The sequence below is a fragment of the Triturus cristatus genome, chromosome 2_1 (assembly GCF_964204655.1).
Source record: "Triturus cristatus chromosome 2_1, aTriCri1.1, whole genome shotgun sequence".
Taxonomy (NCBI): Eukaryota; Metazoa; Chordata; class Amphibia; order Caudata; family Salamandridae; genus Triturus; species Triturus cristatus.
The window spans coordinates 963,231,741-963,247,734 of NC_140581.1; positions in this window are offsets into that span (position 1 = coordinate 963,231,741).

Sequence of the window (15,994 nt, forward strand, 5' to 3'; positions counted from 1 at the left end):
TCCAGCTCTAAACAAGTTTAGCGCTGGAAAGTAAATTAGGAAAACAATGATTTTGCGGCATTTCGCGTCACTTTTGTGATGTAAACACGGTGCAAAATCTCAGTAAATCTCTCCCTAAGTTTGAACCCACATCAATAAAGTCAAACAGCCATGGCTCAGATTTCCTATTGTTCCACCACTAAATGGACAGCCTGGATCCCCACTCACATACCAATCTCACATGTATCTTCAAATCCCTTTGTGCTATCTCCTACAAAGCTGACATTCAGCCATCTTTCCCGGTGGCATTCATCCAGTGTGATGCTCTCAAAGCGTTCCTCACCATCATCTTCTCATCCATCAGCCAAGGAACCTTCCCAGATAACGAGAACACTTCCTCCTCTCCTGAAAACTTCAACAACTTCCCCCTCAATCAGCTAGTTTCCCCTCATCCAAAATCCTGTGATTCTGGGCCAATCACTTAATCTCCCCCTGCCCATCAAAAATGGATGTGTCCTTGTGTAACGAAACTGGTGCTCATGTTAAGCGCTCTGATACGCGATATCTTCGGGTCTAGTTCGCGCTATATAAAACTAAAAAAAAAAAAAAGCAGCCGCCAAGCAACTGTAAGAACAGATCAGCAAGAATGAAATTACCAATCTGGATTCATATCGGACTACATCACTGTTACAGTACGGATAGTTGACGAGACCCGCCTCAATCAACAACAAAAAGATCTGTGCTTCCTGGTATACAAGCCACTCTACCGCTTTCCTTATAATTACCAAAAAAGTACTGTTTCCCACGCTGGAATCCTAAGCTTCTCTTGCACAGGTTCACCTCATATCTTGTGAACTGCCACTAACTTGTCTGGATGAAACCCTTAAATTCCAAGGAACTCCTAATCTGCTCTACCCCAGGACTTCATATGTCCCCATCATTTCAAGTCTCTCCTTGGAACCATGCAAACCAACTTTAGTATCATTATCCAACAATACACCACATGAAGCACAACTCAATCTACAAATCCATTCAGTGTCTCAATCCAAAACAGCAGTTGATATCAAGCTCCTATCCTACCTACAGCGTAACCTGTTCAAGACTGAATTCGTCTTGCTACCCAGCCGCACCACATAGCCTCAAATTGCAGTGTGCTGATTCAACATAAAACTGTCAGCTAACACAGAAGTTAGAATAAATCACTAAGACTGAAGGTATCTGCTTTCCCTTCGCAATAAGTCAAAACTTTGATTTGTGAAACACACTTTAGAACAGCAGACCAAGCCTTTTTCCTCTGTCACCTTGGATGGAGGCAACTCTCTGTTTAAGGCCCCATTGCACCAAACTGCTACCCCTGGAATGTAACTTACTGTCTGCAGCACCTGGCATCAAAGACATTCAACCACAGCGCCCCAGCACTGAAGGAATGTTCATTGCTCACCATCCAAGCCATCATTGTCTTCAAGACCAGCACCATCACCTGTAATGAAGCAACACACCTATAACCCAGACTGAGGAAATACCCACCTCGGCCAGACATTGCCACACCAGGAGCCAGGCAACCGCCACAACTGTAGCAAAGAAAAAACACAGAACACAGACCTACTCCATCAACAAGTGCTCCTACACTCTCGTAATTTGGAAGGGAAATAAAAGCACACGTCTTCAGAGCACACTGCATCTCACAAGATAGAACCTAATACCTCATTGTAAATGATCACGCATCATCTTTCTGGGCACCCACACATCTATCTGATCAGGGGCCCTTTGCTATCCAGCTGTGCTAAGCAAACGCTCTGCATTCATACATACATAAATAGGTAGATACATTGTGATGCATGGTTGAGGGACGTCTGTGAAAGGATTTACAGTCGATGTCTTTTTTTGCGTGCCTGATGCAACAGGTGTAACTAAACTGACAGGACTCTTTCAGATAGTAGGAACATATTGAGTCCATTCATAAAATTAAAAAAAGAATACTTTTATGGCAAGTCATTCACAGAATTGAACAATTATTTTAGGGACATTCATGTTTTTAAAGGCATAATTCACATCGAAATCTTGCCAAAAAAACTTGCCATAACAGTCGTATGTGCATTTCGCCACCTGGTGGTCATTGCTAATATCACGTCACCAGTGTAAATGAAATATGTAGTTATTAAGGGCCATAAACCACCTGATATAATCACGCTTCGATTCACTGTGCTTAGAACATTGAGGTGGTGAGAACTCCATTGTACACAATAGAGTGGCGGAGTTTTCATAATAAAGAGCATAACACGGTGCTTAATTTTAACTGTTGGTTGGAAGTGTGGACCATGGCACTCTCTCATTCCCTTCAATAAATTTGTATTCAGAGCAGGAAAGAAAAAACACCAAAGGTGGAAAGAAGATGGAAGAGAAAAGCAGAACACAGTGACAAAGGGCGAAAGCAGGAATGAAGAAGAACCTACGAGTAAGATAAAAAGGTAGAGAGTGTCTGGCACTGAATAAAAAAGACACAAGGTGGATCTAAGATTGCGTTGCCTTGGCTTGGTATTCGGCACCCTGGCCTTCGATAGTGCTGGCCGGGGGCTTCTGAACAAAAGTGTGGGCATCGGAACGTATTATTTTGCAAAGTGAGCCCTGATGCAACTAATAACTATGGTGGATATATGGGGACAATGCTGTACGAGTAAGTTTAATTGCAGCTCATGCATATTTTGACATGTATTACACAATAACTAAAACTGAGGGCTGGCATTATTAAGCAGGGACTCTTTAGGGCAACTGGAAACCCTCAAACATGATAAAAGAAACACCTTTGGGTAATAGGACATAATCCCAACAATCGAATACACTTGATCTATGGGGAGGTCATATAACTTCATGAGAGACAGTAATGGATTAGCATATGCCTCAAATGAAATCTTTAAAAAAAATAGCTTAAATCCAGATGTCTATTCATTCATTTTTTGTATACATTGGATCAGAATTGACCAACGGGATTAGAATTGAAAGAATCCCAATTAATAATGTTTCTTTATCTATTAAGAGGCCCGGGTACGAACATAAGCATTGGGGTGATACCACTATCAGAAATAATTGTGTAAGTATTAATGAATTAACATCATATAAATTGGCGACCATGAGCTGTAATAAAATGATAAGATGGGTAATCAAAAGGGATCTATATATTACAGAACACAGAAACACTTTTAAAGAAACCACGATGAACCAATGATTATTGGGGTGGGTTTCATTGGGTGGGGGGTCATGGGTACTGCTATTTTTGACAATACTCGCATTTGTATAATATATGCACTTATAAGATATACACATTTATATCTTTATATGGCTTCCACACTTAATATTTAGCAGATAATAGTTACGTATAATGAAAACGCTGAACATATATGTGACTAGTACTAAAAAAGTAAACAAAACCTCTAATCATGCTCATATATGTGTATGTACCATCCGCAGTACTCAATAAAGTTTGTGTTAAAAAAAAATAATGATTACAATTGGGAGAAGTGCCAACCTATACTTACGTTAGAAGATTAAGTAAGTGATCGTGATTTAGCCATTGACTTGGGTAATACCTTCTAACACAAATTAACTAATTTCATCATATATGTCACAAGATACAAATATTGTTGGAGGCAATTGTGTAAAGCCAACGGACCCCTAATGTAAGGAAATTATCCTACTAAAATTAAGGTACAGCATACTGATGTGGATTTATGCATTTAATCTCTGGTGTAGAAGAGACAGATTGAAGCTGTATCTTACATAAGGGTATGATTAAGGATATCTGTGGACTAGCTGAATATTTGAGGCCAAACAGCCTCTGAACTTATTAATAATTATGAGAAGGCTGTACCAACAGTGACCCCATCATATTGGCCTGGATGAATGAATGATATAATTAATTTCAAAACTGAAAAAAGGTGTTTTACCTATAACCAGTAGTTTGCACCAGAACATGAGGTATATGAAGGGATGTTTTCATGGTTATAAATTTTGCACTGTTTGGGTCTTTTAGGTTTTTGCCTCCTAGAATACATTGTCTTTAGTCCCCAAAAAGATTTACATATACATGTTTGTCCTGAAGAAGGCGGGGATCAACTGCAGGAACCGCCGAAACGGTGCCTCAACAGATACTGTTTTACAGTAAAATTCTAAATATAAAGATTAAGAACTGAATGTTAATACTTTTGTGAAAAGGTTTTAAACAAAAAGGTTAGGGATGGAATGTTATTACTTTTTGCAAAAAGGATGATTGTGATGTCCATTAATGTGATGGTTAATGTATGAATGATTATTTGATGCATACTTTGTACACAATAAACGGTTTTCGAAGGTGTAGTACACTGAACTTTCTTAATTGCGTAGTTTTTAAACTATTGAAAGGGTGTTCTATTTAAATTTTGGTGATAACAATAAAAATGTATGGAATTTTTGAACAAGGAGACAAAGCAATAATCCGTTTTATTCATTACCGAGGTTGATCTATGTTTGGTGCATCCTGACTGGGTTAAAGAAATATAAGCGGGGTCATATATAGATTCATCACACACAGAAGGGAAAAACTATCCTTGGTATACTCTACCCTGTCCCTTTAGGTCTGAAAGAGTGACTCTTTTGAGTTGGAAGAACCAGTTTTACCTGCCGCTCCTTTGAGGACTGGCCATACACCCACCCCTCACCCATCCACCACAGGCATCACGGGTCAGGTGACCCTGCCAATAAAAGGGCCCGACTGCACATGCTCATGGCCAGTTACCAGTACCAGACTACTGAGTCAATGTACCTTATTTTCAAGTATGTGGGCCAAGCACCAACTACTTTACAATGAGGACAAGCGGGTTAATCTCCGCATGGGTGCTGGCAGCTACCTTGCTGTTCTTCATGGAGGAAAGTGTAGCCAACATCTAGGGCACCCCCTTCACCTGCTGCCAGCTACCGAGAGCTCTGAAAGGGAGAGAAGTGTTGCAGAAAGGGCTGCAGTCGAGGTGCCTCAACGCTGCCAACTGAGACCGCAAGAAGCGGAGCTTCCCTCCTGCACCTGCAATGCCCGTGAGGGGCGAGAAGACTGCGCATGCTCTCTGGCAACCCAAGGGCTCACAGGTGAGAGGAGTGGAGATCGGCCCTGCTGCATCTGTAGGTGCACGTCACCTTCCTACGGAGTGAGCCAGCATCAGCAGTACAGGATGCCTGCACTGTCATTCTCAATCCTGCACTGCCCTTTGGCTCCCCGCAGGCAAGGGAAGTGTGGATCGTCCTGCGCCTGTGTCCTGTGTAAGTATCACCTCCCTTACAGCGACAAGCACCGTGCCCGCATGATAAGACACAGACTACAGCACTGGAGAGACTGTCGCAGCCCACCAAGAGAGGCGTCTGAAGGGCTACAGGGTGGCCAATTAGTGCACCACGCAGCGGCCATGCAAGTGACTGTAAGTAAAGCGGCCCACTGCAGTCAACCACAGAAAATGAGCATTTAAAGCTCTGCGACCTCGCACAGTTCAGTCAAGTGCACTGATAGCTGCTGTGGAAGTGTTGCGCCTCACCTGATACTAGTTAGCACTTGGCTAACCGTTAGACTGAGCCTGTTCTTGCCTGAATGTCAAGCTTAATGCCCGCAGTGCCCACATGAGCCGAAAAGGCCCACAGCCTCAGGAAAGCTGCTGCGGCCTGATTGGAATGGTGGCTGAAGCTCCACCTAGCATTTGCCCAGCAAACCGGACAAGTAAGTGCCCTGCATACGGCGCCTGGGGCAAACTTGACGAAAAAGTATACACCCTGCTGCACAAAAATGGTGACCCCCTTAGCACCCTCTTGGCGATATGCCTGCACTTCCGCACAAAAGCTGCACCTGCAATTTGTTGGGTCAAGAACAATGACGTGAACCGGCTGCCAAGACTGAAACATAGCACCCAGCTGTAGTGACGGTGCCACCCGGCCCATTCATGCACGTACACACGCACATATGCACCCTGAGGGTAGGTTCGCCCGAGGGGTTAAATAAAGGGGCGTAAGGCCGCTCGGGGTCTTAGCCCATTACCCAGAAATAAGTGTCCGTGTCGTCTATGCTGCGTAGCCACACTTGAGGCCTAGCCTCCGCACAGCGTGTGTCCAGCCAGGCCTGGACACCACATTGGCGACGAGGCGGGTCCCACCCACGTCTCGTTTGTGCCCCACTGACCCTATCCTCTCCTGGTGCCAGTGGTCACGGCTGGCTGCTGCTGAAGTGGATCCTGTGAGGTGTCCATGTCTCGCCCGTCGGCGGACGTCATCCGGACTCTGCGGGTGCCCACTCTTCTCTGTGCTGCCTCCTCTCGGACGAGGTCGCGCCATCGCGCACCTCAGGAGCGGGTGCCCACCCTGCACTGCTGCGGTACTTGGCAGCCTGCCTGACACCTGGCCTCAGCGAAAAAGAAGACCGGAGGTGCCGGTGATGTCCGAATCGAGGTGAGGCCGATCCTGCACTCTGTGTGCCTGTGTGCATGCCAGACACGCTGCTCCCACATCCGTGTGGTGGAGCCTGGGCCCAACGCGATCAGAGCCCTGCCGCGCGTGGTGCTCCCATGACCACGTGATTGAGCTCGTGGCCAGCGGGCTGCGGAGCCGCTCCTCGCACATGTGGAGATGCGCAGGAGCATAGGGCACACAGCTGTGTCCTCACGGCGAGCTGCTCCCTCTTGGCCCTTCACCTTATGTGAACTCCGGGCAGCTGCTGAGCGCGTGCATGCACGAGTTCCCCCTTCTGGACTCTAGCTCCAAGTTGCTCTGCAAGCGCTCCATGTCACTGGGAGGTGGCCACCTACTTGCACCTGCTCCTCTCAAGGGTCGACCAGCTCTTCTGCACATCTGTGCTCCACACCCCGTCTCTGAGCCTGTGGCATCCTCAGCACTTTGCCCACAACACTAGAACTGTCAGCCTGCTAGCACCCTCGCCACTATGTGTCGGCTAGCAGCCCTCCATGTGTGCCAACCACTGACTGTGAAACCAGGCATGCCCCAAGTAAAGCAGCACAGCGCCACATGCCCACTTACCTGCTCTGCAGCTCGTGCCCTGAAGAGTCGGCGGTGCACGCAGATACCCAGTGATGAGTGCGCCAGACGTGGGTGGGGAGGCAACGCCCCTGCAGCGCAACCGCCAGTCCCGCAGCAAGCAGCTGTGGCAGATCACCCTCGGCCTGGTCAGGCCATGGCGACCCCCCTACCGCCATTCAGTGAACTATTAGATCCCGCCACTGCGGCAGCACGCTGGAAATCTTGGATCGGACACCTGGACCATTATTTTGTGGGTGTGCGGGAGACGGACGGAAGGGTGAAGAGGTCGCTTTTCATGTGCTATGGAGGGGCGAGCTGTATGATTTGTTTGAGATGCTGCCCAACACGGGGCTGGACGACGACTACAACGCAGCGATGGCAGCCTTGAACAGGCATTTTGACCCCCAAATAAACCCTGACTTCGAGCGCTTCAAGCTCAGACAAGTGCGTCAAGGGGAGGCTGAGACCATTGATGTTTTCTATGCGTGCCTACGGAAGTTGGCGAGTTCCTGCACGCTGCCAGACCAGAGGGAGGAGATCAGGGTGCAAGTTATTCAAGGATGTCGGTCAGTGACACTGCGCCGCCTGATACTATGCCAACTGGGCATCAGTCTGGACAAGATCCTTGAGCTCGCCAGGTCCCACGAGCTGTCCAACGCTCATGCGGACAAGATGGAGGTGGCCCTCAACTGGCCTACTCCGTGAGTTGATCCGAAGAAAGCAGCAGCCATACGAGCTGCTCCGCGGCCTACGTCACCCACGGAAGTCCGCAGCTTCCTTGGGATGGGCACGTATTGTGGCCGGTTCATCCCCAATCTGGCGTCCCTCTCTAAACCACTCCGCACTCTCACAAAGTCTGGGCAGCCGTGGATCTGGTCTGCGAAGGAAGATCTGGCATTCCATGGCGTGAAGGAAGCCCTCGATGACCAGGTGATGGCGTATTTTCGGCCCCAGCGGCGCACCAAAGTGGTGGTTGACACAAGCCCCGTAGGACTGGGGGCGGTCCTGATGCAAGAGACAGAGTCTAAAGAGTGGGTCCCAATTGCATACGCCAGCCGGGCGCTGACTGGAACAGAGATGCGCTCTGCACAGATAGAGCGCGAGGCCCTAGCCATCACATGGGCATGTCAACATTTCCATCTCTACTTGCATGGACACGAATTTCGGGTGGTCACAGATCACAAGCCACTCGTTCCCCTCTTCGCCGACACATCTCGGCTGGCTCCTCCACGGATAGAGAGGTGGGCAGTTCAACTGCAGGCATATCACTTCGGGGTGGTTTTTCGTCCGGGGTTCAGCAGCCCAGCTGACTTCCTGTCGAGGCACCCTGGACTACCTGTGCCATCTTTACCACAACCCAATGAAGACAACACCGAAGAATATGTCAGGATGATATCCCTCGAAGCATGCCCGGTTGCCCTCATGCTTGAAGACATTGGCAAGGCGACCGAGGCTGATGAGTGCCTCATCAAGGTCAAGACCACGTTGGCCAACAGGAACTGGAGGCATTTCCTTGATGGAGTCAGTGCGCTGACAGCGGTTGAAAGACTGTTTCGGCAACAGATGTGGAACGCGCAAAGCGAACTCAGCGAGGGTCTCTATGGGGTTGTTCTGCGCGGCAATACCCTTGTAATTCCGAAGAGCCTTCAGGAGAGAGTGGTACATCTGGCACATCAGGAGCATCAGGGGATCTCCAAGACAAAGACAAGGTTACGGAGCAAGGTCTGGTTCCCGGGCATGGATGCCATGGTCGAGGAAGTCATCCTCACCTGCCATTCTTGCAACATCACGGGCAGCGATCCGGCACCCCATCCGGTGATCACTGAGGACCCATGCCAGGAGCACTGGACCAAAGTGAGTCTAGATTTGGCGTTGTTTCCTGATGGCTGAAATACTCTGGTGCTCGTCGATTCGCATTCCAAGTTCCCAGTGGTGTTATGTTGTTAATAAAAGTTCTATAGCGCACATACACCGAGAGGTTTCTTGGCGCTGAAACTTGGTCAGTGTCAAGGCAGAGACGGATTATGCATAAGCCTGCTCAAACAGCCATGTCTTGAGCATTTTTCGGAACCCCAAGAGGTTATTGCAGGATCTAATCGCTAGTGTAAGAGTTCCAGAATTTGGGGGCCAGATGGGAGAACCTACACCCTCCCTGGCGTTTGAGCTTATAGGTAGGGGTAGTTAGCAGCTGGAGGTGTGCTGAGTGCAAGTTGCGGGGGAAACATGCCTTGATATCATGCAACTGATGAATTTAGGGCTTCTGCAATGTAGGGCCTTAAAAATTAGGCACCCTGTCTTAAAAGCTGTGCGTTGGGCAATTGGAAGCCAGTGACGTTTTGATAGTAAGGGACTATTTTCAAAACGGGGTACAGAGTTCCTCAGGTACAGGAAGAAGAGAGATGTGGACCAGGCGGAGACCCAGTCGGTCGCCAATTGGTTGTGGAAAGAGGTATACAGGGAGGGCCAGGGAAGTGCCCTTTGCGGAACTAGAGCTCTCACACACCCAGCAAGCTAGGTGTCATGCTTCATCATATGAGCACTGCCCCTCGTCAAGTCGGCGCTGCAATCCTTGACGGGCTCCCGGAACCGGGGCTCTTTAACGGGGATCTTTTGTTCCTGCCGATTGTGCTTGGGGGTGAGGGGCCTAGTGGAATAGATGTAGCAGAAAATGGAGATATTTAAAAAGGGTTAGTCAGTCCTAATCATGTATTTATTCTAAAGGTAGACTTCCCTGTTAAAATAAGTGTAGAGTGGCTAAGTCGTAGAATTTAAGGTGTCCAGACGTATAGCTCTACTCTAAAAGATCGACATGTTTCTTGCCATAAAATGTCTGGAGGATCAAGGCAATTCTTCAGGATCATAACACTGTCTACATAAAAGTGGTAATGTGGACTCTACATACCACGTCCTAGGTTGCTGCCCTGTGGAGATAAAGTGACAACATGAAGACGGGAAATAAATTTATAAACATCATCTCTTTATCTAGTACATTATTGGTCAAGGGTGGTGTTGTATAAATCACCAAGCAAACGTGTACAGTAAAACATGGTAAAAAGTGTATTATGGTTAAAACCAGTGAGGGGGGGGGGGGGATGGGTGTGTTGTGAAGTAGATCACTAGCTACTAACGTTGTGGCTAGTGGAACTCTCAAGGACAAGCAGGGGTACACTCACCTAGTAATTTGACTAGAAGTGCTAGCAACGGTACTGGCGGTTACAAAGGACACCTGTTGGGTCCTACATTAAGAACGGTATACAAGAAAAAATGAAACTTAAGAAGAAGGTAAAATCACTTGGTCAAAATGACGTAAACTGTCAAGATTACACGGAGCTTATCGATGCGTAATAGCATAGCCATAAAACAAAATGCCCATCATGACCACAGCATTAGTATGGACTCAGTGAGCCCGGAGAACAAAAAGCTAAAGTCTGTAATGACTCGTCGTTCCCAGCGAGAACGAGGGAGAACGATGTAGCGTGGCATACCGATAGATGAAAGATTGCACTCACCAGACGTCAGTAGACGTAATTCCGTCGACCTACCCAAAACCGCCAGGGACCGGGGTGGTGAAGTGCTTCTGCCGCTACACGTAATTATAGTGTAACTGATAATGACGTATCAGTAGTGCGCCGTTGTATGGCGCGATGACGTCAACCGTTGCTAGGCGATGGCCTGGGACGCTCTAGGTAACGGAGACGTGGGGGCGTGACAGGGTGTAACAACGCCGTCAATAGAGGCGTAGTGTGTTACTTAGCAACATGAACGTGTGTGTCACGCCGCAGATAGGTGGAGGGAGGAGACCGTCTCTGGAACGTGGATGGTGTCAGGGGGAGACGCGCAAAATCCAGAGCGCCAATTTACACATGGTTAGTGTAAATTTCACCCAATACAGTCTACGTAGTGGAGACATGTGTTCACCAACGATGTATATGTTGGGTCTGCCGTGGGGGTGAACCTAGTGCATGTTCACGGGACAACTGACTAATTTCAATCCATATACCCAGTATGGTGATTAAGTCAGGTATGGCAGTTATGTTATAACATAGAGGTAGAACAGTTATAACAAATTGGTGAATTCGTATTCAGTGGTAATTCAAAGGCCTGTGTGTCATGATGTTGAAATAGCTGTACCCCATGAGCGTAATATGTAATCATGGTATAGAGCTCCAAGGGATGTCATCATTAAGGCCTAAAGTGTCACAAGAGAGTCTATGCACCCACCTCTGTTCAATCCTGAATAGAGAAGCTTTGGAAATCTGTGTGTGGGATTCTAGTATAATCCAATGTAATGACTCAGGGGAGTGATGTGACTCTAAGAAATGTCTGTAAAGTTTGGTCGTGGTACGTTGACAACGTATACTGCTTCTGTGTTCTATTATGCGGGTTTTAACTGGTCGCATTGTCATGCCGATGTATTGTAACCCACATGGGCACGTGATCAAATAGACACATTGTTTGGTGTTGCAGTTAGTGTGTTTCTTGATTATCCATTTAAAATTGGCATGTAAAGTGACTTCTTTGGTGGTACTGGTGAAGTCACAGACAGTACAGGTACCACAGGGGAAATGACCTCTAACAGGTGGAAGGCCCCAAAGTGTAGTCTGTAAAGGGGTAACTTTTCTCTTGGGTCTAGTGTGAACCAACATATCCCGTAGGTTACTGGTCCTCTTGTAGGCAAATCTCGGCCTTGGTATCTGTAATTCTCCTGTATTAAGGATATCCCAATGTTTCAAGATGGTTTTCTTGATCAGGGTTGAGTTAGGTGTAAAGGAAGTCACACATGTCAGGGTCTCTCCAGATGGTTTAGGGTGTATCTCTAGAAGTGATTCTCTAGGGTTATTGAGGGCCCTTTTCATGGAGTCTTTAATCACCTTGTGTGGGTATCCCCTTGTCATCAGGTTGGTAGCTAGAGACTTAGCTTCCATTTTGTAGTCCTTGGTTGAGGTGCAATTACGTCTAATACGTAAGAATTGGCCCACTGGAAGGTTATCTCGAAGGGCTCGCGGGTGGTAACTTCGGTATAGCAGAAGGCTATTGCGATCTGTTGGCTTTTTGAATAAGCTAGTCGAAAGTAGGCCCCCCGATAGTTTAATATTTAGATCCAGAAATGTAACAGTTGTATCTGAAATCGTGTGGGAGAATTTAAGAAAAGGGTTCTGTATGTTGATCCACTGCACAAAGGTGTTACAGATGTCAGTGGGCCCCTGCCAGAAGATGAGAATATCATCAATAAATCTTTTCCAAAGAACTAGATATTGTTGGAAAGGATTGTGGTCAGTATTGATGATCTGTTCCTCAAAAGATGCCATATAGAGGCAGGCCAGACTGGACTACTGGTTTTGCGCGGGTGACCCCCGTGGGACATTAGATAGGGTTACCAATGGTCTAGTAATTCTAGCCACCTTGGACCAATTACTTGTTTTTTCCCCTTCCCCTCCCTCTCTATGGACAACCAAGGCCTCAGCTTCGGAGATGAAGCGGTCTCGGACATTCTTGATAGAACTCCTTCCCTCTTGGGAACAGATGGGAATGCTGCTTCTGGGTCTCAGTCTGATGACTGGAACTCCTTGACAACGTTAAAAAGAGAGTGGCTTAAAATAACTTTACATGGCGCTCTAATGACCGAGTATCTACGTGCCAACATCGCTCCAACAGGGTTGATTGTTAATAATTTCCCTAGACTTTTTCTTGATGACGCCACCTTCAAAAGGGAGTGGTCCCTGATTGCATGGAAGTGCACTAGGGACCTCCTAGTTCTCATCATTAATACTGCGAGACGTTTGGCAGATGCTCTCCTGGTGAGAATACAAATTGCGGAAGGGGCACTTAAAACCACCATCCAGATCTCTTCATATAAGAATAAACTTGCGGAGATCAATGCTGAAATATCTGAAAACAAAGATTACCTTATGAAACAGAAGATAGCTAAATTGCAAAAGGATATCCAAAAGTTTGATAAAGAAAAAGTGTATCCATACCTTAGGCCGGACTATACATCAGCTAAGAATAGCTATTCGTCTGATGACAACTCGGATAGGAGAAGTTCTTCTGATAGCAATTCCAGTACGGGTAGCTGGGGCACCAACTCTGGCCGTCGCAATCAACGTGCCAACTACCAATACAATATCCCCACGTTCCAGGGACCGCCGGTGTTTCCAGGTCCCCTTCCACCACCTCCCTATTGGCAATACCAGCCATTCCAACAAGGACCTCCCCAATTCTTCAATAATGGCCCCCCTTTTTTAGACAGAGGCTGGGGCAGAGGAAGAGGGCGCAACAGAAGAGGGCCTCCAAAACAGGTTCACTGGCAGGACCCCCCCATGGGAGGGATGGACACCAGGAGCAAGACCCAGAACAAAAAGAACTAGTGGTCAATTTGTCGGAACGTATTCTGACAGACATGGAGACATCTCTACTACAGAAAGGGCTAGGCTTTGTTCCCACTCCTAAAACTGACAAATTTAGAGATATATGTGAGGTTCAGAAATTGTTCCGCAAGATCAGACTACGTTCTTATTTCCTGGATAAACCAATCAATCAGGTGGCAGACTCAGGATTGAGTAACCCTTCCACCTTTACACCACATAATGCCATGACCCCCATTGAGGTTCTAACTTTTGAGAAGGCTGTGCTAAAGGATCTAGCCCTAAGTCCTTCCCCTACCCCATTCTATAATCTATCCAAGAATGAGACACTTACGGCCCAAACTCTCGCCAATGACGAATCCATAATCATCAAGCAGGCGGATAAGGGTGGGGCAACAGTGATTCAATCCAGAGATGACTATGACGTAGAATGTAAACGACAGCTTAACAACGACAGGTACTATGCACCCATCTCCACTGATCCCACTCCACGCCTCGCTAACACCATTTCAGTATTGGTACACGAGGGTCTGACCAATGGTTGGATTAGCAAGAAAGAAGCAGCTTTCCTGATTGCCACAGAACCAAGAACCCCATATTTTTATACCTTGCCAAAAATACATAAAGGTATAAGTCCGGTACCAGGGAGACCCATAGTCTCAGGGATCGGCTCTATCCTTGAGCCCTTATCTCAGTTTGTCGACCATTTCCTACAACCACTGGTGAGGAACATCCCGTCCTTCATCAGAGACACCACAGATATTCTCAAAACAATCGACTCAATAGAAGACACTACTTGTATTGATTTGCTCATAACCCTTGACGTAGAGTCCCTCTACACAAACATCCCTCAGGGTGATACCCTGGCAGTAGTAGAGACAGCCCTAAACTCATTGGAATGGTCTTCCCCCACTCCTATCACGTTTATAATGGACTTAGCCTCCATAGCACTGACTGAGAATTTCTTTGAGTATCAGGGGCAACTATACCATCAGTGCCAGGGAACTTCGATGGGGAGCACATTTGCTCCCAGTCTGGCCTGCCTCTATATGGCATCTTTTGAGGAACAGATCATCAATACTGACCACAATCCTTTCCAACAATATCTAGTTCTTTGGAAAAGATTTATTGATGATATTCTCATCTTCTGGCAGGGGCCCACTGACATCTGTAACACCTTTGTGCAGTGGATCAACATACAGAACCCTTTTCTTAAATTCTCCCACACGATTTCAGATACAACTGTTGCATTTCTGGATCTAAATATTAAACTATCGGGGGGCCTACTTTCGACTAGCTTATTCAAAAAGCCAACAGATCGCAATAGCCTTCTGCTATACCAAAGTTACCACCCGCGAGCCCTTCGAGATAACCTTCCAGTGGGCCAATTCTTACGTATTAGACGTAATTGCACCTCAACCAAGGACTACAAAATGGAAGCTAAGTCTCTAGCTACCAACCTGATGACAAGGGGATACCCACACAAGGTGATTAAAGACTCCATGAAAAGGGCCCTCAATAACCCTAGAGAATCACTTCTAGAGATACACCCTAAACCATCTGGAGAGACCCTGACATGTGTGACTTCCTTTACACCTAACTCAACCCTGATCAAGAAAACCATCTTGAAACATTGGGATATCCTTAATACAGGAGAATTACAGATACCAAGGCCGAGATTTGCCTACAAGAGGACCAGTAACCTACGGGATATGTTGGTTCACACTAGACCCAAGAGAAAAGTTACCCCTTTACAGACTACACTTTGGGGCCTTCCACCTGTTAGAGGTCATTTCCCCTGTGGTACCTGTACTGTCTGTGACTTCACCAGTACCACCAAAGAAGTCACTTTACATGCCAATTTTAAATGGATAATCAAGAAACACACTAACTGCAACACCAAACAATGTGTCTATTTGATCACGTGCCCATGTGGGTTACAATACATCGGCATGACAATGCGACCAGTTAAAACCCGCATAATAGAACACAGAAGCAGTATACGTTGTCAACGTACCACGACCAAACTTTACAGACATTTCTTAGAGTCACATCACTCCCCTGAGTCATTACATTGGATTATACTAGAATCCCACACACAGATTTCCAAAGCTTCTCTATTCAGGATTGAACAGAGGTGGGTGCATAGACTCTCTTGTGACACTTTAGGCCTTAATGATGACATCCCTTGGAGCTCTATACCATGATTACATATTACGCTCATGGGGTACAGCTATTTCAACATCATGACACACAGGCCTTTGAATTACCACTGAATACGAATTCACCAATTTGTTATAACTGTTCTACCTCTATGTTATAACATAACTGCCATACCTGACTTAATCACCATACTGGGTATATGGATTGAAATTAGTCAGTTGTCCCGTGAACATGCACTAGGTTCACCCCCACGGCAGACCCAACATATACATCGTTGGTGAACACATGTCTCCACTACGTAGACTGTATTGGGTGAAATTTACACTAACCATGTGTAAATTGGCGCTCTGGATTTTGCGCGTCTCCCCCTGACACCATCCACGTTCCAGAGACGGTCTCCTCCCTCCACCTATCTGCGGCGTGACACACACGTTCATGTTGCTAAGTAA